The sequence below is a fragment of the Schistocerca nitens genome, chromosome 2 (assembly GCF_023898315.1).
Source record: "Schistocerca nitens isolate TAMUIC-IGC-003100 chromosome 2, iqSchNite1.1, whole genome shotgun sequence".
Lineage (NCBI taxonomy): Eukaryota > Metazoa > Arthropoda > Insecta > Orthoptera > Acrididae > Schistocerca > Schistocerca nitens.
In genome coordinates this window covers 33,590,795-33,615,540 of record NC_064615.1, presented here as the reverse complement: position 1 = coordinate 33,615,540, position 24,746 = coordinate 33,590,795, and the positions used below count along the sequence as shown (strand labels likewise).

At 44.5% G+C, this 24,746-nt stretch overlaps 1 protein-coding gene and 1 pseudogene across 5 annotated transcripts in view; one reads left to right on the top strand and one right to left on the bottom strand.

The window, feature by feature from the left end:
• Nucleotides 1-24,746, bottom strand: part of LOC126235694 (G protein-activated inward rectifier potassium channel 3-like) — a 690,709-nt gene that overhangs the window by 159,550 nt on the left and 506,413 nt on the right. The window lies entirely within an intron of this gene.
• On the top strand, nt 8,517-8,634 carry LOC126238457 (5S ribosomal RNA; annotated as a pseudogene).

Genomic DNA, 24,746 nt, shown 5'->3' with positions numbered 1-24,746 from the left:
CCTATAAAGGGACGGGGTTGGGAGTGAAAAAAGCGTAACCTGCGACACATTAATCCAGAATGACAGCACTTAGCGATTTGCGACAAACTTTACATATAATTTCAGATTTATACGAAATTTATTCTCACTGACAACCCCTACGAAATGATGAAAGGGAAAAAGTTTATCGCTTACTATTTTTCCGCTGTTCATCCAGTGAACGTACCGATAGGGCATGGCATTACAATTTATTACTTCTTTACAACTAACTGTATTCGCGACAATTTTACGTACGGTATTCAGATATACCACTGAATGTAAGTGCAAAATTATATCGTTTTACGACACACATTTGAGGAGATATGACGCCATAAACAGTATGATGCGTAAAAAACTGCCGCATTGTACACGACGTTTAAATTTATTTCTTCGTTGCTGCTAACTCCATCCGCAGCGTATTTTGCAGACAGTATCCACATAGGCCGCTGAACGTACTTACAAAATTATATCATTGTACGACCCGTACATCAGGGAGTACGACCTCATAAACATTAAGCACAAAGCCAGCCGCCGCTTGGTACGGGCGGCGACGCATAGCTATAAATAAATACCTGGATAACGTCGGGTTTCTCTGCTAGTCTATCTACATTGTCTTCCAGCGTAACATACCTAAAAATTACTACGCCTTTAGGCACCGTTAGAAATAAAAAGCCAGCAGCAAACATGCACTGTCAAAAATAAAACTCTTTCTAGAACATCTCATGTTGGCGCATATACTCTCACAAAGCTAGGATGTAGATTAAAGATTACTGCCTTATCTACCAAAGAAAGTAATATCCTGTAACGTATGTATCACAGCCCTCAAAGATGCTACTGTGCAATCTGTGACAATTGTATGTCAGTTCCTACAAATTCTAGGAATCACTATAGCAATGGGTTCACTCGTACAAAATAACGATCAGGAAACATTATAACTTCCCACTGAGCAGAATAAGTTGGCTGTTGCCTCTCAACAAGAACATTGCTATAGTAGGCCCAGAAAAGACCCTTGGACACCTCTCTGTCTTTTCATTCATCACGTCTATGCAGTCCTCTCTAAAAGCACAAAAAGATCTGCTTCCTCTAAATTTGATAGCAACCACCCTTTCTCTTAAAATCGCAATGCTTCCATGCTGTCTGTGATGCTACCCAACGAATTCTGCTGATTCTTGAGGTGCTTAGGCATCGCTACTAAGCCATTCTCTTTATTATTATGCTCCTTAAACCTAATTTTAAAGTTTCTCCCCTTTCACCTCACATACCTCATCTTACAATCCTGCCACTTTATTTCATAGACGCCCGCTTTCCCCATGCAACTCTACTCGGGCTCGTTCACTACCTATTTTTCACGTGGCCCATCTGCAAAGGGGATTGGTAGTGAACGGTTGCATTTGCGCCCCTAATACTGAGTCATATTGGTTAGCCTTTGAACAGCAGCGAATTGAATACACAATTGTCTATACCACAACTTTGCGCAAAATGAGGTACAGTTCAGATTGAAACTTATTTATTTCAAATAAGAAACACTTCTAACTTTGTGGCCATTCATTTTTAATTTATCAAATAAATCCGATCTGGATAGGTAGTAATCGGTGCAATTCGTACACATGGTTTATTGTCTCGTACCTACACACTTTCACATGGTTCCTTCACAGTTTATTCGCATACACTGACGTCCAAATTCGGTAATGGATGAAGTCTGGAGGACGAAAATTGTAGAGGGCAATCAAGGCCAGTCTACAGTAAGCAGGTTCAAACGGATGTAGGTCGCAGTGGTTGTGCAGACATGAAGAATCGTGTATAGGCTAGCATGTCATCATCCAGTCTGCGGACTGAAGTCCACAACAAGATCACATAAATCGATGTTAGCTCTAGAGAAAGTTAATGACAGCTTGGATTACGTTTAATATTAATCATAAACATTGGTTTCATGTTTACAGCTAAGATATGCTATTTCTAGAAATCACAAATAGGTAAACTGAAAGGATAATACCAAGTGAATATAAACTAACGGAATAAAGTCGCAACACCATAACATAATTAATGGACAGTAATAAAATTTTGGGACTCAAAAAAATGTTCAAATGTGTGTGAAATCTTATGGGACTTAACTGCTAAGGTCATCAGTCCCTAAGCTTACACACTACTTAACCTAAATGATCCTAAGGACAAACACACACACCCATGCCCGTGAGAGGACTCGAACCTCCGCCGGGACCAGCCGCACAGTCCATGACTGCAGCGCCTAAGACCGCTCGGCTAATTCCGCGCGGCAATTTTCGACTCGTTTGTCTAGGTAATATATTTAAGTGATTAACATAGCAAGATCACATATTAATGTAAGAGCGAGATAAGCTATTGCAAATGTGAAATCCTGGTACGTTAATAATAACCGATGTAGCCGCCAGAATGTTCAATACAAGCATGCGAACGTGCTTGCATCGTATTGTACGGGTGCCGGATGTCAGTTTGCGGAATGAAGTTCCACGTCTGTTGCACTTGGTCGGTCATTACAGGCACGGTTAATGCTTGTTGTGGGTGACGCTGAAGTTGTCGTCCGGTGATGTCCCATATGCTCTCGACCGGAGACAGATCTGGTGATCGAACAGGCCAAGGAAACATTTCGACAATCTGTAGATCATAGTGGGCTGCAACAGTGGTATATGGGCGAGTGTTATTCTGTTGGAAAACATCATCTGTCACAGTGGTGCCAACCACTGACAGAAATCAAGTCAGTGGCTAAATTCCTGCTATGTGTTTCTGCAGTATCGAAGAAGGAACATCCTGCTTCTCGTAGCCATATTACACGACCTCTTTCAAACTCAGTGGAATTCTGACAATGGAGTCTTTTCCGCCTTAAAGACATTCTTTACTAATATCAACTTACCACGTCCAGTGCCGAAGGTAACTACTGCTCTCGACCGTTACAGCGTGTATTTGAAGCAAATCCGATTTGCATCCTCGTAGTGGCACTAGGAGCGCCATTCTTTTGTGACTGGTGCGAAATCTAAATAGACATCATCCCTCATATGCGGAAACGCAATATACACTCCTGGAAATGGAAAAAAGAACACATTGACACCGGTGTGTAGGACCCACCATACTTGCTCCGGACACTGCGAGAGGGCTGTACAAGCAATGATCACACGCACGGCACAGCGGACACACCAGGACCCGCGGTGTTGGCCGTCGAATGGCGCTAGCTGCGCAGCATTTGTGCACCGCCGCCGTCAGTGTCAGCCAGTTTGCCGTGGCATACGGAGCTCCATCGCAGTCTTTAACACTGGTAGCATGCCGCGACAGCGTGGACGTGAACCGTATGTGCAGTTGACGGACTTTGAGCGAGGGCGTATAGTGGGCATGCGGGAGGCCGGGTGGACGTACCGCCGAATTGCTCAACACGTGGGGCGTGAGGTCTCCACAGTACATCGATGTTGTCGCCAGTGGTCGGCGGAAGGTGCACGTGCCCGTCGACCTGGGACCGGACCGCAGCGACGCACGGATGCACGCCAAGACCGTAGGATCCTACGCAGTGCCGTAGGGGACCGCACCGCCACTTCCCAGCAAATTAGGGACACTGTTGCTCCTGGGGTATCGGCGAGGACCATTCGCAACCGTCTCCATGAAGCTGGGCTACGGTCCCGCACACCGTTAGGCCGTCTTCCGCTCACGCCCCAACATCGTGCAGCCCGCCTCCAGTGGTGTCGCGACAGGCGTGAATGGAGGGACGAATGGAGACGTGTCGTCTTAAGCGATGAGAGTCGCTTCTGCCTTGGTGCCAATGATGGTTGTATGCGTGTTTGGCGCCGTGCAGGTGAGCGCCACAATCAGGACTGCATACGACCGAGGCACACAGGGTGTGGGGAGCGATCTCCTACACTGGCCGTACACCACTGATGATCGTCGAGGGGACACTGAATGGTGCACGGTACATCCAAACCGTCATCGAACCCATCGTTCTACCATTCCTAGACCGGCAAGGGAACTTGCTGTTCCAACAGGACAATGCACGTCCGCATGTATCCCGTGCCACCCAACGTGCTCTAGAAGGTGTAAGTCAACTACCCTGGCCAGCAAGATCTCCGGATCTGTCCCCCATTGAGCATGTTTGGGACTGGATGAAGCGTCGTCTCACGCGGTCTGCACGTCCAGCACGAACGCTGGTCCAACTGAGGCGCCAGGTGGAAATGGCATGGCAAGCCGTTCCACAGGACTACATCCAGCATCTCTACGATCGTCTCCATGGGAGAATAGCAGCCTGCATTGCTGCGAAAGGTGGATATACACTGTACTAGTGCCGACATTGTGCATGCTCTGTTGCCTGTGTCTATGTGCCTGTGGTTCTGTCAGTGTGATCATGTGATGTATCTGACCCCAGGAATGTGTCAATAAAGTTTCCCCTTCCTGGGACAATGAATTCACGGTGTTCTTATTTCAATTTCCAGGAGTGTATTTGTATTTCGAATGATTTGGAAACACAGCGTGTTTGTATTTTACATGCTTTATGACGGGATGAACATACGCTTACCATTAGTGTGCTAGTTAGAAAATGATCAGAGGCAAAAGGGAGGAAGCTGGAGTAGAAGAAAGCAAACACATTTCACAATAAATAAGAAACTGTGGAAGTGCACCAAAATTCCCATTTTTTAATTTCATTATTATTAGTGGACGTTAGCCATCTATTCACACCACGTTGCGTAATTTTTAGTACGACCAGAAGATGAAACCAACTGCTTTTTCAGTAGGTGTATTCGCGCGCGCGGGCGCGCGCGCTCGCGCGCGCGTGCACACACACACACACACACACACACACACACACACACACACACACACACGTTCGTTCATTTTCCAGAGTACGTATAGCAACCTAAGTAAAATTAGAATAGAGTTTATCAGGACGGCCTAGAAGGCGTGTGCGATGCACTCTCCCGTATATTATAGCCGTGATAGAAATATGGCGATGACGAAAAATCGCGTAGATAGTGCAGGGATCAGCTCGAAAGCGCGGACGATGAAGACGATTTTGTACGGACCATTAGAGAATATTTACGGTATATGCTACTCGCATGAGCGAATTTGATGCACGATACTAATTCTAATTTTATATCCGAAGGGAGAATACTGATACTCTACCATTCCGACAGTCTCAGAAATTATCATCCTTTTGCTTTCGTAAATTGCTACTAGCTAAACAGAAAAGACAACAAGCAGCAATCCCTTCTTTCTTTATTATCTCCCTTGATCAAAGTGCTTACTGTGGACTCAGTGTGTGCTGAAAATATCTCTAATACGTGCACAGTTTAAAAGAAGTCACAAAATTATGTCGGAAGCTACAACAGTCGTCATGACAGTAACGCTAATAACCATTCAAACCAATAAAATAAAACTTACTGTGTGTACTGATGCTGAAATTAACATTACCCTTTCAGTGACTTGAAAATTAAGTCACACTAGCTCCTCTGTGTGTAGTTTAAAGTAATTACCATTATAATCATTGTCACTACCACTATCATCGCCTGCATAATTGTACTCATGATGATGATGATGATCATCATCATTAGCGTATAATCAGTGTCATTAATGTCACCGTGAAATAATAATAATAAAATCATAATCATCATCAAAATAATCGTTGTCATCAATGTCACCAATGACATGAACATCATCAATATCACCAATGCCATGAACATCATCGTCACCAATATGCATTATCATCACGATTTCGTTTTCGTTACTACTAGTCACGGAGAGCAGCAGCGTAAACTTATCGCCAGTTATCCCCACATTCGTATCTTCCTTCCGACAACTATAAGAATATCGAAGATTTATGTTCAGAGAAGACCTGCTTTGCTTCCTAGCTTAAACTTTCTGAATGGTACTCTTCGGGTTCTGTTAGGTTGTCACCAGCAGTTTATTCATTTGCTTTCTCACTGTAGGACCAAGTTTCAAAGATGAAGAATTTACTTATTACTGTGCCATAAATATTTAATTAGACGCAGCTGAGTAAAAATTAAGACACCTATTACGGCTCATACAAGAGGCCACATAAGCGGGTCAGACCAGAGCTGACCGAACATTATTGCATCGGCGCGGCCTGCTGCTGATACAAGAACTGTTCTACGATACCATGCGGTTACAAAATCACAGGCCGCAGCTGGAGTGGAAATACCAACGACGTAACAGGAAGGTAGAGACACTGTATCACCAGTGGCCTAGTTACTTCACGACCGAGTCATAGACTTGTTGTGGCTTACGTGATAAGAAACGACACCGTTGCAAAACAAGGTTGGTCTAAGACCGTATAAATACTCGTCATTTTTAGTCACAGGTATCGCAGTCTGCCGGTCATCAGTCCCGGGAGGGGACCTACGTCGGTCCATGGGTCTAGGAGACCACGACTTCACATGGCTCAACCAGTCACCTTCTCTGGATTCTGGCATTGCTATCTGCAGCCCTGCTACTGGTGCCTAGTCCAATGCTGTGGACTTAGCGCCCTCTAACCACTGAGCCAATTGGGCTCTTGGTCAGCTGCTTCTGCTCTTCCACATTGGAGGCCTCTTGCTTTTGTCCAGGGCCGTGCAGCCTTTCATCCGCCATCACTTGGGCAGGCAAACTTCTGATTGACAGCTTCTGATCTGCCCCTCTACAGTGGGTCCACATTGCGATTTGACGCACCGTGCCACACCTCATCCGGGGTTACTTCGTCGCCTCTTGGCAGTGCAGCTGTAGGCGTCATCGTTGCATCACCAGCACGACATCGCCGAGCCGCATGCTGACCACAGCGCCTTCGGCTGTGTATCGTTTACGTCCTGCAGGTGAGCACAGGCAGGACTATCGTAGTACTAATAAATGCGTGGTTTACCGGTGTTGTGTCATTGACGACATGTCAGACGTCTATCAGGCTTCCATTCACCATGTACTAAGGCGTTCCCACATGAGAGGCGTGCTACCGACATCCTGACCTCCAACTATCCCGTTCCATCACCCATCATAGCGGCCGACCCCCCGGTCATTCTAAATGGTGTCAAAGTGGTCGCTGGCGTCTCTAGGAGATGTAGCACATCTCCGACAGGCAGCGTGCTGTCCAGCAATACAGTTTTGGTGAGTGACCTTTTAGTTTTGTGTCTCTTTTACAGCCATGTTAAATGCACAGTTCATAAAACCAGAAGAAACTGTGGAAGTTTTACAGTTTAAGGGGAATTTTAGAGAGTATTATTTATGGCCAGAGAGATGACAGTATTATAATTTAGCAGGTCATGAATTACCACGTGCACAGGCAGTTTCAGCTATCTGTAGCACTTGCCGACGTTATTCGATGAAATCATTACTACTTAGAGTCGCAAGAATTAATGTAATTTTCCTTGTACCTCTGTCTGAGTGTTTTGTGATAGATGTGTGTGCTTGCCAGGCATGGTAAACGAATGGCACATAGGGTTTTGTGAACACAGGAGCTCATGTGTCGGTAATTAGTCTGGACTTCCTGAATAGGAAGAGACTGACGTCCCCATGATAAAGGTTACATGGAGTAGTGGACACTGATGTGGAATCATACTAGTGATAGCGCTTCTCAGTTCCTGTACTGGAGCAAAGAATTTTCAGAAAGGTATGGAAGTATTACTCCGTGTCAGTGAGGGGTGTTACATAATCCTAAGAACAGATTTTCTGACTGAGCATCATGCAAAAATTGATCTTTCGAGGCATATTTTCAAACCCAGTGGGACGTAGTTCCAGCTGGGTACGACAGCTGCAGGAGATACATTGTTGCAAGGTTCGCTGATAATGAAGGGACGGCCGCTGTGACCGAGCGGAATGAGGACGATTGGGATGGGTCATGTGGAGACTTGTGCCGCAAGCAAACCATCGGTGCATCTGCTTTACGTGAGGAGGTGAAGTATTTAAAAGGAATGCCAGATATGGCAACTATGGTAACAGGTCTCGCGGATCTGTTCAGTCCCAGTGTACCACTGCCAGGCAACACCTCTGCGTCAGCTTAGAATCCCAATAGGGAATAAGCTCCCATTTCCTGTTGGGAGGCTAAGCTGAGACCAGATGTTGCTGGTAATGGTACACCAGTACAGAATACCTAGGCAACCTGCAGCCTGAAATGAATTAATTCATCAGTCAGTAGTTGGCTGATGGAGTTACTGAGAGTGATATTCTACGGGAAGTAGCCAATGTCATTGTTCCAAAGAAGTCATCTGAGAGAACAAAGAAACACAAATTTTATTACAATTACTAATATCTAAATGCAACGGTCATGGATACACATCCTATACTGAACATAACGGAGACTCTGAACAATCTAGGTCAATGTAAATATTTCTCCACAAGAGTGAATATCACCAGTTGGAAGTGGTTACAGGAGACCACGTTTACCGTTGCATGGGATCATTATCAGTGTTAGCAGATTCCACTCAGTTTTAGAAATGTACCAGCCATGTTCCATACGTTACTGAATGTTGTGTTTAGGGGCTTTAAACCATGGCAGAATATGATCTGGCAACGGCCTTGCTGCAGTGGATACACCGGTTCCCATCAGATCACCGAAGTTAAGCGCTGTTGGGTGTGGCCGGCACTTGGATGGGTGACCGTCCGGGCCGCCATGCGCTGTTGCCATTTTTCGGGGTGCACTCAGCCTCGTGATGCCGACTGAGGAGCTACTCCACCGAATAGTAGCGGCTCTGGTCACAGAAAACCGCCATAACGACCGGGAGAGCGGTGTGCTGACCACACGCCCGTCCTATCTGCATCCTCAGTTGAGGATGACACGGCGGTCGGATGGTTCCGATGCGCCACTTGTGGCCTGACGACGGAGTGCTAGAATATGATCTATTTAGAAAATATTATTGTGTTTTCTAAAGATCTAGACAAGCACACTTAACAACTGAAGGAAGTGTTGAAGATGTTGCACACAGCATGTTTAACATTAAGTACTGAAAAATGTCACTTTGTATCAATAGAGGTAAACTATCTAGGTCATGTGATTACCAATATGCTGTAAAGACTGATCCGAGATTGATATTTGTTGCCCTTGATTCTTTACAGCTGCAAACAACGAAACAGTTGCAATCGTCTGTAGGACTGTGTTCGTATTATAGAGAATTCATCAAAGTGTTCATGAATTTGTTAGATTGTTGACTCTTTTGTTGAAAGAAGTGTGAACTTACGGTGGTCAACTGACAATCAGGTTACATTCGAGAAACAGAATGAGGAACTAACGATTAGCCAGGTATTAATACTTCCAGGTTACAAGAAGAATTCGTCTCATCCTTTGACACAGGCAGTCTGATGACTGGCTGTGTTGCATATCAGGTTACAGATAGGAAAGAATATCCAGCAATATATGTGTCGAGAAGATTGAATAAAGCTGAACAGAATTACTGAACCACAGAGAACAGAATGTTGAGTGTCATTTATGGCACTGCGCATTTTCATTGTTACCTCTATGTTAGGAAATTCAAAGTTCTGATGGACAATGCAGCAATAAGTGGATACTAGGTCTGAAAAAGCTAACAAGTAGATTAGTCCATTGGGCATTAAAGTAGAGTGAATCCGATTAAAAGATAGTACAAAAACACAGCAGGGAACGTAACAATAGCAATGGCTTCAGCAAACAGATTGAGGTCATATAAGCACTTTGCAGGGGACTGGCTGAGTGGCAAAAAGCACAGACTGCTGACATGTACTGCCAGTTATTTAGGATACAGCTGCATTTACTGGCATATAAGGGGCTTTTGTGTAGGGTGACAAAGCATAGGTTACGTGTTATGGTACCTGCAGTTTTGAAAGACGAAATAATGAGAGAAGTACACAACCACATATTAGCATGTCATGGAGAATGAAGGGAAACTGATCACTGAATTCCTGAAGAATACTGTTGGAGGCTGAAGAGGAAGTAAATCGATCTATTTATACTGCGTGCACAATGTGCTGGTCTCAGGTATCAAACAGTACCATTGCAATGTCCAGCGGTGTCCAAGTCATTTGAAATGATGGGAGAGACATTTTGGGTCCAGTCAACTAACACCAACAGGTAACCGTTACTTGTTAAACATAAAATAGCACTTTCCACATTATATCGCAATAATTACAATCCCAAATTAACAAGCGAGCCCAGTGGCACATGCTATGATGAACAATTAGTTATTAAAGTTTGGCATTATCGACACAATAATTACAGATCGAGGCACCAACTTAATATCCGAGTTGATTAAGTAGCAGATCCAGAAGTTCAGAACTACCCGTTTCCACGTCAGTCAAAAGGAAGAACAGGACATCTTCACTGTACTTGTGTGAACAGCCATCATAATGACTGGCACATTTACCTACCTTACGTAACAATTGTGCATAATTCTTCACGTTAGAAATCTTACAGGAAAAAAAGCGCAAGGGAAATGTGCAACAACAGATGTATTTAATAACATCTTGAACTTCGGTCAAGTAAGATTACAAACAAGGTTATTCTGAAGACGTTAACAACGGTGATGCAAGAGGAGTGATGGGTTGAGGGAATCCTGAATTTTATCTGGCGGGAGATGTACAACGACTGCAGACGACACTTTATGACGCAGCACAGCAAAAAAGGTCCGCTTGGTTTTTCCGGTTTCTCGGTAGAGCTATCAGGATGTACGAGCGTCATATCTGCTGATGAATTGTTACATTACTTTCCGTTTGCTGCCTTTTACGGAGCTGAGATGTTATATATTTATTTTCACTTTGCATCATTAGAGCAAGAATACTCAGTCGAGTTAAATATGAAATACTTCTCTAGTATTCGATTAGCTACTAACATTACGATCCTGGATTCGGTATCTTCCATTAAATATCTAGTGTGAATATAAAGGAGCCGTGAAATGAGGAACTAATTAAAAAATCAGTTATGGATGTAATATTTTGTTGAGAGAATACTGGCGCAGACAACACTCTTGTCCTCCAGTTATTAATTATTAGTTTGATGTTCTCAATAATTCCGTATGAAGAGCAAATTGAGAGGAAACAATAGCAGAGTTGCTAGTGCTGCAACCAATCGATTTATTTAATGTGGTTCAAGTTTATGGCGATGCTATGGGAAATTATGTAGCTGCAAAGAAGGGTAAATGTTGTTTCATACGTATAGATAATGGCAAAAATACAAAAGAGAAATAACTCCATAGCCTCCGGCGTGTATTTGCTGGGTGATCCGTAAGAGCAAGATAAGGTGGGTAGGGCGTGTGCATAGGCGTACACTCGTTTATTTTTGGCCCGTCCGACCAGAGAGCAGTTTATTTATCACAGCTGTCGAGCACCAATGGCAAACCACACGCACTTGCATTTGTATATCAGGCCACCCAACGTTATCAGTAGCACCTGAATGCCCGCATCTCGTGGTCGTGCGGTAGCGTTCTCGCTTCCCGGGTTCCCGGGTTCGATTCCCGGCGGGGTCAGGGATTTTCTCTGCCTCGTGATGGCTGGGTGTTGTGTGCTGTCCTTAGGTTAGTTAGGTTTAAGTATTTCTAAGTTCTAGGGGACTGATGACCATAGAGGTTAAGTCCCATAGTGCTCAGAGCCATTTGAACCATTTTTTTTTGAAGCACCCGAATATTTAATCTTTTCACAGTCCAAGCGTCATCAACGGAAACAACGACGGACTCATGCGGAGTCCACAGTATCAGGACACCTTAAACAAATGCAAGACAAAAAAATTCATAGTAATTACCTGACATTGTCAGTGTTGTAGGAGGCGTTCTTAAATTATAGTGTAGCAGTTATTTGCCAAAATCGTAAGGATTGATGCTTTGATTACTAGTGTCGATTAGTTAAATGATCACACAATGGAAAGTAGTGTCTAAATCGAGTACTGAAGCAAGTCGCTTTGCCACAATCGTGTTTCCTATTCAGAAGTAAAAAATTGAGGTTTGTAATAATGAACACGATTGTTACAAAATCGTCTTGCTTCACTAGTCGATGGAGACACTAATCTCTATTAGATGATCTGAAGATGGCCATGTAACAGGTCGAAACTAGTAATCATTATGTCTATCCTTGCGAACTTAGCAAATAAAAATATTTCTAAAGAAGACTGCAACACAGTAATTCATCGATTCGAGTCCTGCTTGCGAAGCATTGGACGATCCGCCGAGGACTGCTGAAGTACCTTGACGGTCCTGGGTTCATTCCCAGCTGCGAGGAACCGGTACTGGCGGTGTTAGTCTCACCCCAGATTCGAGAAAGTGTTGAGTGTGGTGCCTCTTAGAGGCTTCGGGCTGACTAAGTCGGAGACCATCTCGTCATCTGTTCGGATACATCGCCAGTCGCCAAAGAAACACGAATGGGAGCGACCAGTAATGGCACAAATATTTGCTGCAGTAAAGTATACAGTGACTCGCAGGACATTTATATAGACATAGATGTAGGAATCGCCTCTAGTACTTCTGAAGCTAACGTCATATCATTTTCTCGAACCTAAAATGAAAATAGAATGTCTCGATAATTGTCAGTCCCCCCTACAAATCCAAATTGCAAAATGTATTTCCCTAATATGAAAATGCCATTTTATGAATCATAGAACTAAGGTGGAAAGATACAAGGGCGTGCTGAAAAGTAAATCCTCCGAATTTCTTATGTGAATACTCTTAAAGCTTTTTAAATAAAACAAAAGTTGAATATACCGCTACAGTTGTAAGGTTCTATTATTTAACACGCGACCGGTTTTGGGCTCTTATATGTCCATCTTCACGTGTCGTAACTTGGTGCCGTGACCTCGAGCGCCGCGGTGGACGTGTACAAGACGTGGTGTGCAACCAACAAGAGCAGAGGATGGACTTCAGCTTTTTGGGCTGTTTAATGGCTCAAATGGCTCTGAGCACTATGGGACTTAAAATCGGAGGTCATCAGTCCCCTAGAACTTAGAACTACTTAAACCTAACTAACCTAACATCACACACATCCATGCCCGAGGCAGGATTCGAACCTGCGACCGTATCGGTCGCGCGGTTCCAGACTGTAGCGCCTAGAACCCCTCGGCCACACCGACCGGTGAGTTGTTTAATGTACTTTCCTTCATTCCGACATAAATATATGTATTTGAAAAGGGTGCGTACTGGAAGATCAGACCGAATGATCGCAAAAAGGAACGAAAATACTTTATAAGTTGAGTGAATTCCTGATTTTGGAACGCCATGAAAAAACAATACAGCAAAACAATAAAATATATTTGTCGGGCTTTGTTCATTCTGGGTTCAATAGACTTCTATGGGACAAAGTAGCACTGCATGTTCGATAATTAGAAGTGACAACTGCAAGCACTTTTTTCCTGAGAACATTGGCCTTAACGAATAAATGATACTTGTCGAAATGCATTTAAAAGCAACTGAAAATGCTTAAACTAAACAATAGAAAGGACAAACGAAGAATATAGGATCCACTGATGTGCGTTCGTAACGTTATGGTTCCATAATGGGTGCGAAACAATATTGTGAGCATGATTAATTGTGACAATACATCAACGTCAACGGAAACAGGCTGAGAGCGGTGAGGGGGGCGGGGGGGGGGGGAGGTAACTGGATGAGTGATGAGGCGCAGAGTACTGAGAAGAACAGTCCTAGCTGGATCTGTGCAGAATTAGTCCCTGGTTGCAGACGCCGATAGCTGTACGATAACGAATAAATGCGCCCGGGATCAGTTACTTGCCATTGACATGGTGCACTCAAGACAGTCCCAGACGTAACGCAATGCACGTGAATATTTGTGTGCAGAGATGGTCAGCATTAACATACATCCGCTGTTGTAATAGGCCTCGTGCCAATTGTTTCGAAAGACTCAAATGGAGAAGAAAGGCAGTTATCGTCGACGTCTTGATCATTACGAATGCGGTTTTAGCTTAATTAAACATTAGAGGCCTAGTGGAAGGAACCATCCCTACATTCAAGAGATTTAATCGAACTTTGAAAAACACATATGAGGATCGAGAGACGGATATCTGAACAACGTTCGTTCCAAATCGAAGTGTAGCGTGTTGACTTTGAACTTAGTGTGCTCAGTGCTCTGTTATATCCATGGCACAGAGATATCAAGATTTTTTAAAAGTTCTCCTACCACCATTGACTATCTCCTACTTGGTACACTAAGCGATTTGGAGTCTTCAGGCTCTATTAAATGATGAACTGGATGACTGACAAACACCTTAGAAATTTTTTGAACTTCTTGAAAATCTCGTCAACATACTTGTGGCAACGATAGTAAAATTGAAATTTAAAGGAATTAACTCCCAACGCGAGTTTCTTCTTTCTATCGAGCTTCGAGTCTTCTTGAATTATTGGCATTTGGGAGACTTCAACATTTACGTCTACAGTTGATATTACTGTGCACTGAGCATCGCTGACAGGCTTGAGTGGACTCTTGTCTAGTAGTTGTGGCTAATGGAGCAAGTGATGGCCGAACCGGTTGTAGGGTCTTCTTGTCTGGGTTTGCAGTGAAGCTTTTCAGCTTGGTGCTCATATAGCCAGTAACTCTACAGATCGTAAGAGCACCAAATGTCTCTCGTCTAACTCATCTCTAATATAATGTCTCTAATTTGAGTGAGAACGTCCAGAACAAAAGTCTTAGCGAGAACTGAACAGAGTCGACGGAAGACAATTTACTTATTGTGTTTCCGTTAAACAGGTTTTTCTCTAGAATCTCGGTCGTTCTAATTGTTCAATTAGTGGATTTAGTTCTGTCGGTCCATGCATTCATTGTTGCACCTGGGGACTTCCGTTAACTGCTGTTAACTCAATATTATCATCTCCAATTCTGAAATAAGGACCCTCTGTCCAATTCTTGCTATTGTGTGTGAGATACTGGCCCTCGGCGTCATAAACGTTTGCAACCTTCGCTGTGCCAAATTTATCTGTTCTGTCTGCGTGATCGGTACACTGAAATCTTGTAGAGTCATCACGGTTCTGATGTGTGCTTCCATCCGTCACAGAAATAACAGTAACCAGATTTTTGGTTTTTCATCTCACATTCCAGATCGCCAATGTGTTAGCGACGTACAATACTGGCCATTAAAATTGCTACACCACGAAGATTACGTGCTACAGACGAGAAATTTAAACGACAGAAAGAAGATGCTGTGATATGCAAATGATTAGTTTTTCAAAGCATTCACACAAGGTTGGCGCCGGTGGCGACACCTACAAGCGATATCTCATACACACACAGCAGTTGACCGGCGTTGCCTGGTGAAACGTTGTTGTGATGCCTCATGTAAGGAGGAGAAATGCCTACCAACACGTTTTCGACTTTGATAAAGGTAGCCTATCGACATTGCGGTTTGCGGTTTGTAGCCTATCGAGATTGCGGTTTATCGTATCGCGACATTGCTTCTCGAGTTGGCGAGATCCAATGACTGTTAGCAGAGTATGGAATCGGTGGGTTCAGGAGGGTAAAACAGAACGCCGTGCTGGATCCCTACGGCCTTGTATCACTAGCAGTCGAGATGACAGGCATCTTATCCGCATGGCTGTAGCGGATCGTGCAGCCACGTCTCGATCCCTGAGTCAACAGATGGGGACGTTTGCAAGACAACAACCATGTCCAAGAACAGTTCGACGACGTTTGCAGCAGCATGGACTATCAGCTCGGAGACCATGGCTGCATCAGACAGGAGCGCCTGCGATGGTGTAATCAACGACGAATCTGGGTGCGCGAATGGCAAAACGTCATTTTTCGGATGAATCCAGGTTCTGTTTACAGCATCATGATGGTCGCATCCATGTTTGGCGACATGGCGGTGAACGCACATTGAAGGCGTGTATTCGTCATTGCCATACTGGCTTGTCACCCGGCGTGATGGTATGGGGTGCCATTGGTTACACGTCTCGGTCACCTCTTGTTCGCATTGACGGCGCTTTGAATAGTGGACGTTACATTTCAGATGTGGTACGACCCGTGGCTCTACGCTTCATTCGATCCCTGCGAAACCCTACATTTCAGCAGGTAACGCACCACCGCATGTTGCAGGTACTGTACGGGCCTTTCTGGATACAGAAAATGTTCGACTGCTGCCCTGTCCAGCTCATTCTTCAGATCTCTCACGAATTGAAAACGTCTGGTCAATGGTGGCCGAGCGACTGGCTTGTCACAATACGCCAGTCACTACTCTTGATGAACTGTGGTATCGTGTTGAAGCTGCATGGACAGCTGTACCTGTACACGCCATCCAAGCTCTGTTTTGACTCAATGCCCAGGCGTATAAAGATCGTTATTACGGCCAGAGGTGGTTGTTCTAGGTACTGATTTCTCAGAATCTATGCACCCAAATTGCGTGATAATGTAATCACATTTCTGTTCTAGTATAATATATTTGTCCAATGAATACTGGTTTATCATCTGCATTTCCTCTTGGTGTAGCAATTTTAATGGCCAGTATTGTGTCAATATTTCTTCCCTTACCATCAGCGTGTGGAGCGCGAGAAGGACTTCTTAGATGCCTGTATACATAAGATAATTGCTCTAAGATTGTCTTGGCAGTCCCTACAAAAGCGAAACGTAGGGAGCTGAAGTATACGCTGACAGTCCAAAAACGTTTGAGAATAGATTTATAGGAAACAGACAGAAGATAAGGTGGTGGTTTAATGCTTCAGGTGTTATACTTAGTCTCCTACTACTTGATTGTAACGCATAGAGAATGTTCATGCAACCATAAGAAACCGTTAGGGAAGTCTTTCGGGTCTTGTTCAACTCGCGCGTCACCTTCACACCTCCTTCGGTCCCGGCGAACTGTCAGTGGTTGTTTGGTGGTGGGATCTTATAGATAACATCAGAAAAGAACTGTCCGCGTTTTTTATTTCAATCAAGATGTGGGAGGCGCCCGCGCCTCCTTGTTTTAGTTTCGGAGTCAACGTACGAGTGACAGACTTTCAACACACTTTTCTTTGCTCCAAAATATTCTGGAGAATGTCTTAAACATTTGATTTAGACATGACTAGTTCGATGCATAGTTGCGATTTGTGGCATAACAACGCTGTCACAGCACGGTCGCACTTCCGCTGCTTATCACTGTCTTATCCCTAAAATGGTATACGTCAGTATGAATTCATTGATGACAATTGGGACTCATCGCCATTGTAGTTATAGGATATTATCTTCCTGAGTTTAGCGAATTGCATCATTTTACATTCTTCAGTGTTACTAGAGTTTGTGTAAGATGAGATTTACTCAGCGTCATCTGCGAAACTAATTATAACTAATATCGTCTGCAAATCTTACTCCTACATACTGCACAAGGCGCCTTGCGGTGTGTGGCAGAGTGTACTTCTGTGACGACTATCTTCATGTCCCTTTCGCATTCATGTCTGACGCGTTGAGGGAGTGATTTTCTCGTCATCATCATTTCACGAGACGGGCGTGGACGTAAGTAATACATTTACCAACTGTTCTTTGAACATGCGGTCTTGAAATTTCATCAGCAAACTTCTCCGTGATACACAACGCCTCTCTTGTAGCGCCTGTTCCTGGAGTTTGTTGAGCATCTCCATTAAACTCTTGAGCAAACTAAGCGATCCCATAATGAAACGCGCCACTTCTTTCGTGAATAAATTACGTTTCCTAACTGTTTTTCCTACAATTGTTTTTATGTTGTCGCTCCACTTCAGGTCGCTCCGGATGGTTACTCTTCGGTACTTTACGGTAGGTACTGTTTCCAGTGATTTGCGACCAGTAGTGCAATCGAACAGTAGTGGTCCTCTTGCTCGACTATTCCCTTATACACTGAAGCGCCAAGGGAACTGGTATAGACATGCGTATTCAAATACAGAGATATGTAAAGAGACAGAATATGGCACTGCAGTCGACAAAGCCTATATAAGACAACAAGTATGTGACGCAGTTCAAAAATGGCTCTGAGCACTATGGGACTTAACATCTATGGTCATCGGTCCCCTAGAACTTAGAACTACTGAAACCTAACTAACCTAAGGACATCACACAACACCCAGCCATCACGAGGCAGAGAAAATCCCTGACCCCGCCGGGAATCGAACCCGGGAACCCGGGCGTGGTAAGCGAGAACGCTACCGCACGACCACGAGATGCGGGCTGTGACGTAGTTGTTAGATCGCTTACTGCCGCTACAACGACAGGTTATTAAGATTTAACAGAGTTTCAGCGTGGTGTTATAGCCGGCGCACAAGCGATGGGGCACAATAGCTGGGAGGTAGCGATGAAGTGGGGATTTTCCCGTACGACCATTTCATGAGTGTACCGTGAATATCAGGAATATGGTAAAACATCAAATCTCCGACATCGCTGCAGCCGGAAAAAGATCCTGCAAGAAAGGGACCACGACCGAAGATAATCGTTCAGCGTGGCAGAAGTGCAACCCTTCCCCAAGGTGCTGTAGATTTCATTTGCAGGGCCATCAACAAGTGTCACCGTGCGAACCAATCAACGAAACATCATCGATATGGACTTTCGGAGCCGAGTGCGCACTCGTGTACCCTTGATGTCTGCACGACACAAAGCTTTACGCCTCGCTTTGGCCCGTCAATACAGACATTGGACTGTTGATGACTGGAAACATGTTGCCTGGTCGGACGAGTCTCGTTTCAAATTGTGTCGACCGGATGGACGTGTACGGTGTACGGGTACGGAGACAATATCATAAATCCATGGACCCTGCATGTTAGCAGGGGACTGTTCTATCTGGTGAAAGCTCTGTAATGGTGTGCAGCGTATGTAGTTGGAGTGATATGGGACCTGTTCAAAAATGGTTCAAATGGCTCTGAGCAGTATGGGACTTAACTGCTGAGGTCATCAGTCCCCTAGAACTCAGAACTACTTAAACCTAACTAACCTAAGGACATCACACACATCCATGCCCGAGGCAGGATTCGAACCTGCGACCGTAGCGTCGTGCGGTTCCAGACTGTAGCGCCTAGAACCGCTCGGCCCCTCTGGCCGGCATGGGACCCGTGATGCCTCTACATACGACTGTGATAGGTGACACTTACTTAGGCATCCTGTCTGATCACCTGCATCCATTCATGTTCGTTGTGCATTCCGACGGACTTGGGTAATTCAAGGAGGAGAATGCGACATTCCACAGGTTCAGAATTGCTACGGAGTGGCTCCAGGAACACGCTTCTGAGAATGTCTTGCAACGTGCTGTTCAGAAGAGATCTCCACCCCCTCGTACTGTTACGGATTTATGGACAGCCGTGCAGCATTCATGGTGTCAGTTCCCTGCATCAGTATTTCCGCGTGCTGGTGGGGGCCCTTCACGATATTGGGCAGATGTACCAGCTTATTTGGCTCTCCAGTGTATATCATATATTTATTTAATCATCGATTCTCAGCAGGTCTTTCTGCATTTCCTTAGTCTTCTGTCGACGCAGTCTTCCAATACAGAACAGCAACGTTCACGATTTGCGTCATGGAGCCTCCAACGATATCCGTTTCATTAAAGTAAATTGTAAATCGTAGTGCTCTGTTAACACTGCTCAGGGAACTCACGAAATTACCCTTATATATTTCTATTTTGTTCCGTCACCAAGGACTTGTTGAGTTCTGAATCCAGTAACAAATCTAATCCGATATTCAGTAAGCTCGTATCCTATTCATCCAACGAAAGGGCAAAAGTGTATGGAATACCTTCCGGAAGTCAAGCAAAACTGCATCAACCTCGGCGCCTTTGTCTATGACGCTGCGTGTAAACAGAGAGAGTTTTCACAAGATTTGTTTTTGCGGAATCCATGTTGATTCGAAGTATAATACACTAGTGGCCATTAAAATTGCTACACCAAGAACAAGTGCAGATGATAAACGGGTATTCATTGGACAACTATATTATACTAGAACTGACATGTGATTACATTTTCACACAATTTGGTTGCATACATTCTGAGAAATCAGTACCCAGAATAACCATCTCCGGCCGTATTAACCACCTTGATACGCCTGGGCATTGAGTCAAACAGAGCATGGATGGCGTGTAGAGGTACAGCTGTCCATGCAGCTTCAACACGATACCACAGTTCGTCAAGAGTAGTGACTGGCGTATTGTGACGAGCCAGTTGCTCGGCCACCATTGACCAGACGTTTTCAATTGGTGAGAGATCTGGAGAATGTGCTGGACAGGGCAGCAGTCGAACATTTTTTGTATCCAGAAAGGCCCGTACAGCACCTGCAACATGCGGTCGTGCATTATTCTGCCGAAATTTAGGGTTTCGCAGGGATCGAATGAAGGGTAGAGCCACGGGTCGTAACACATCTGAAATATAACATCCACAGCTCAAAGTGCCGTCAGTGCGAACAAGAGGTGACCGAGACGTGTAACCAATGGCACCCCATTCCATCACGCCGGATGATACGCCAGTATGGCGATGACGAATACACGCTTCCAATGTGCGTTCACCGCGATGTCGCCAAATACGGATGCGCCCATCGTGATGCTGTAAACAGAACCTGGATTCATCCGAAAAAAAGACGTTTTGCCATTCGTGCACCCATGTTCGTCGTTGAGTACACCATCGCGGGCGCTCCTGTCTGTGATGCAGCGTCAAGGGTAACCGCAGCTATGGTCTTCGAGCTGATAGTCCATGGTGCTGCAAACATCATCGAAGTGTTCGTGCAGATGGCTGTTGTCTTGCAAACGTCCCAATCAGTTGACTCATGGATCGAGACGTGGCTGCACGATCCGTTACGGCCATGCGGATAAGATGCCTGTCATCTCGACTGCTAGTGCTACGAGGCCGTTGGGATACAGCACGGAATTTCGTATTACCCTCCCGAACCCACAGATTCCATATTCTGCTAACAGTCATTGGATCTCGACCAACGCGAGCAGCAATGTCGCGATACGATAAACAGCAATCGATAGGCTACAATCCGACCTTTATCAAAGTCGGAAACGTGATGGTACGCTTTTCTCCTCCTTACACGAGGTATCAAAACAACGTTTCACCAGGCAACGCCGGTCAACTGCTGTTTGTGTACGAGAAATCGGTTGGAAACCTTGCTCATGTCAGCACGTAGTAGGTGTCGCCACCGGCGCCAGCCTTGTGTGAATGCTCTGAAAAACTAATCATTTGCATATCACAGCATCTTCTTCCTCTCGGTTAAATTTCACGTCTGTAGCACATCATCTTCGTGGTGTAGCAATTATAATGGCCAGTAGTGTATTAATGGAACACCGTAATTTAGTTTTGCTGAGTATGACTCCTGCCCTGGATAGCGCGCTGCGTTCTGCCTGTCACGAACTTCTTAATCCTGTTACAAACTTGTTCAGGTGCCGCAGAGGAGCAGCTATCGGCCGGCCTGGGTGAGCCGCAGCCACGGCCCTCGGACTGCCCCACAGAGGCAGAGGCAGAGAGTGAGGCGGCGCGGCATCTCGGCGGCGGCGCAACGCCGCGACAAAACACAGGAAGAGGCTCATTGCAGGCGGCGCAAGTCTTGCGTGCCCGCTGACGCTACTCGGCCCACCGCCGCCTAATCCCTAATGGCTGTTCCACGTGCACAGGTTCCTCTCACTCTGATACTCATATCGGAAAAGAAAGTTTAACACTCGTTAGCTCTGCTCTCAAGTGTTTTGCGTTTTTTTTTTTCTTCACAGAAAGACCTAACTTGAAACAAGAGTCGTAGATCAGACGATACTTCCCCACTGAATTTATGACATGTTTCGAAGAGCTAGCCATGACTAAAGTGTTCCACGAGGTGTGTGTCACATACGGAAATGGTGAAATACTCTCAGGCTCCACTCTCGTGGGCCACTTTAAATGTGCGTTAATTCCTAAGGGACCAAACTGGTGTGGTCGTCGTTCCGTAGACTTACACACTACTTAAACTAACTTACGCGACATACACGCCCATGCCCGAGGAAGGACTCGAACCTCCCGCGGGAGGGGCCGCACAGTCCGTGACACGGCGCATCAAACCGCGCGGCCCTCGTTAGATATACAACAGTATTCGTCAGCGACGAGCGCATTAACTGTTGCTCAAAATGTTCAAATCTGTGTGAAATCTTATGGGACGTAACTGCTAAGGTCATCAGTCCCTAAGCTTACACACTACTTAACCTAAATTATCCTAAGGACAAACAAACACACCCATGTCCGAGGGAGGACTCGAACCTCCGCCGGGACCAGCCGCACAGTCCGTGACTGCAGCGCCTAATCCCGCGCGGCTAACTGTTCTAAATCAGGGAGGTGCTAGATAGATTCATCGGTTGAACCCTATGTTGTTGCTGTTGTTGTTGTGGTCTTCAGTCCTGAGACTGCTTTGATGCACCTCTGTATGATACTCTATCCTGTGCAAGCTTCATCATCTCCCAGTACCTGCTGAATCTGCTTAGTGTATTCATCTCTTGGTCTCCCTCTACTATTTTTACCCCTCGCGCTGCCCTCCAATACTAAATTGGTCATCGCTTGATGCCTCAGAACATGTCCTACCAACCGATCCCTTCTTCTAGTCAAGTTGTGCCACAAACTCCTCTTCTCCCCAATTCTGTTCAATACTTCCTGATTAGTTATGTGATCTACCCATCTAATCTTTAGCATTCTTCTGTAGCAACACATTTCGAAAGCTTCTATTCTCTTCTTGTCCAAACTATTTATCGTCCATGTTTCACTTCCATACATGGCTACACTCCATACAAATACTTTCAGAAATGACTTCCTGACACTTAAATCTATACTCGATGTTAACAAAGTTCTCTTCTTCAGAAACGCTTTCCTTGCCATTGCCAGTCTACATTTTATATCCTCTCTACTTCGGCCATCATCAGTTATTTTGCTCCCCAAATAGCAAAACTCGTTTACTACTTTAAGTGTCTCATTTCCAAATCCAATTCCCCCAGCATCACCCGACCTAATTCGACTACATTCCATTATCCATTGAACCCTAAGCAAACGTAATTCTCACCATGAGGTGACTTCCAAAGCAATCGTTGCACCGACTGAGCACTGCTAGAATCTTTACTAAAAAGATTAAAAGGTGGGATAAATAAGAATCAAATGGGAGTAACACGTTTTGTTAGAGTTTTGTGTAGAGAGAGATATACTGTTGAAATTTCGAGAACGTACTATCGAATTAGAGCCGACAAATCTATTAGTCTCCTTCACATACATTTGGCGAAATGGCTATCATGGTAAAATCAGACATTCCATCTCATGTACGTGCTTACCGACAATCATTTTTCCCGCCCACCATCCGCGAAAGTAGAAGGAAAAGGTGAAGTGATATTGGCTCTACTTAGGGGCTGTCGGGGTATAGATACAGACGGGCGTATGCAATGTTATGCGCAACACAAGAATTGAAACACATCATATTTTTTTCTGTTCGTTATACGTGGCACTTAATCAGTGGTGTTCCTCTTTTAATTATCTGAGAGTAAGACTTTACAGCGTTATGTGAACGAAATTTATGTGTACGCATGCCTGCATGCGTGGACATTGGGATAAACAAAAAAAAATTACTAACTTTCTTTGTTGTGAAAACGTTTAGAAAATACCATTTGTAACTGACAGAGCCACCATAAGCCAAAATAATTGACTACAACACAGAGAATTTAATAATTTAATTACAAACCCGAAAGTAGACTTTCGTGCACGGTTGAGGAAACAGTAATTCTCTTTCTAGAAAGTTGGAACAGTTTTCATGAAAAACTGAACGTGTAACTCCGAAATCATCCGTTACGCGCATTTCAGCAACTGGAGGGTAAAAGTAAATAGATTTATAGCGAAACTCTGTATTTTTCAATTACGTCATATGATTCAGGGGCAACCCACGATGCTTTGTCTTTGGTTCTGAGCCATGCAGTGGAAGGCAGCAGTGAATGTGAAGGTATTTTTAAAACTTGCATTTTTCTCCCTACGGGAGATTTATTGCATGTATGATCTATCGAACCATGCCATCTTGTAAATGAAAGATGAAAGCGTAAATCTCTAAGGGAGTAACAATGGCTGCAGCACATGGCATCTGTCAAAAGGAAAGATGACGTAAGAAAAACACGTCCTCCGCAGAGGTAACCATTCACTGCTCTCAAGGACGGATGTCTATAAGACAGCAGCGCGGTGTTGTTAAACCTGTGGTGGGGGAATTGGGCCCGCTTCCAGTTAAGTGATGAATAAGGCGAGAACCTTGAACTGCCGCGGCGGAAGAGACTGTAAAGGTTCGCCGTCGGGAAGGTCTGGTCAGCAAGTTATGAAACATTTCGCCGAAGTGTAGGAATGGAATGGAATCCTGTCCGTTCAGAAATACTGACACGGCAAAACAAGCCGACATGGCTTAGGAAAGGATTTCAGTGTGTGAACATTAAAATTTTGCTGCTCAAATTGCTGAAGAGAAACGTTGTTTACCAATACTTTGAATATCTTCGAAGAAATTACCAACTGAATTATATCACCTCAAAGCATCCTCAGTGAACAGATTGAACTAACTAACTATGCATTTCTATGAGACTTTCAAAAACTACTCTTTCATAGAATACAAAAATGTATTACGCCAGGTACTAACACAAATATATGTCTTCTTGGTTCTGTTAAACTGTGTATGCAACGTATATCACAAACAAGCAGCAAAAGAGAAATTCATATTTTTTAGAGCCACCAAGTTTTGTTATTTCTGCTGCAAATTGTATTATTTATTTGTTATTGTATATGTATATGTCATATGTATATGTCATATTTTTCAACTCACCTCTGAAACCTAAAGTAAACAATGTATGATCTCCTAAAGAGACTGAGCAGTTCTAGGCGCTCCAGTCTGGAATC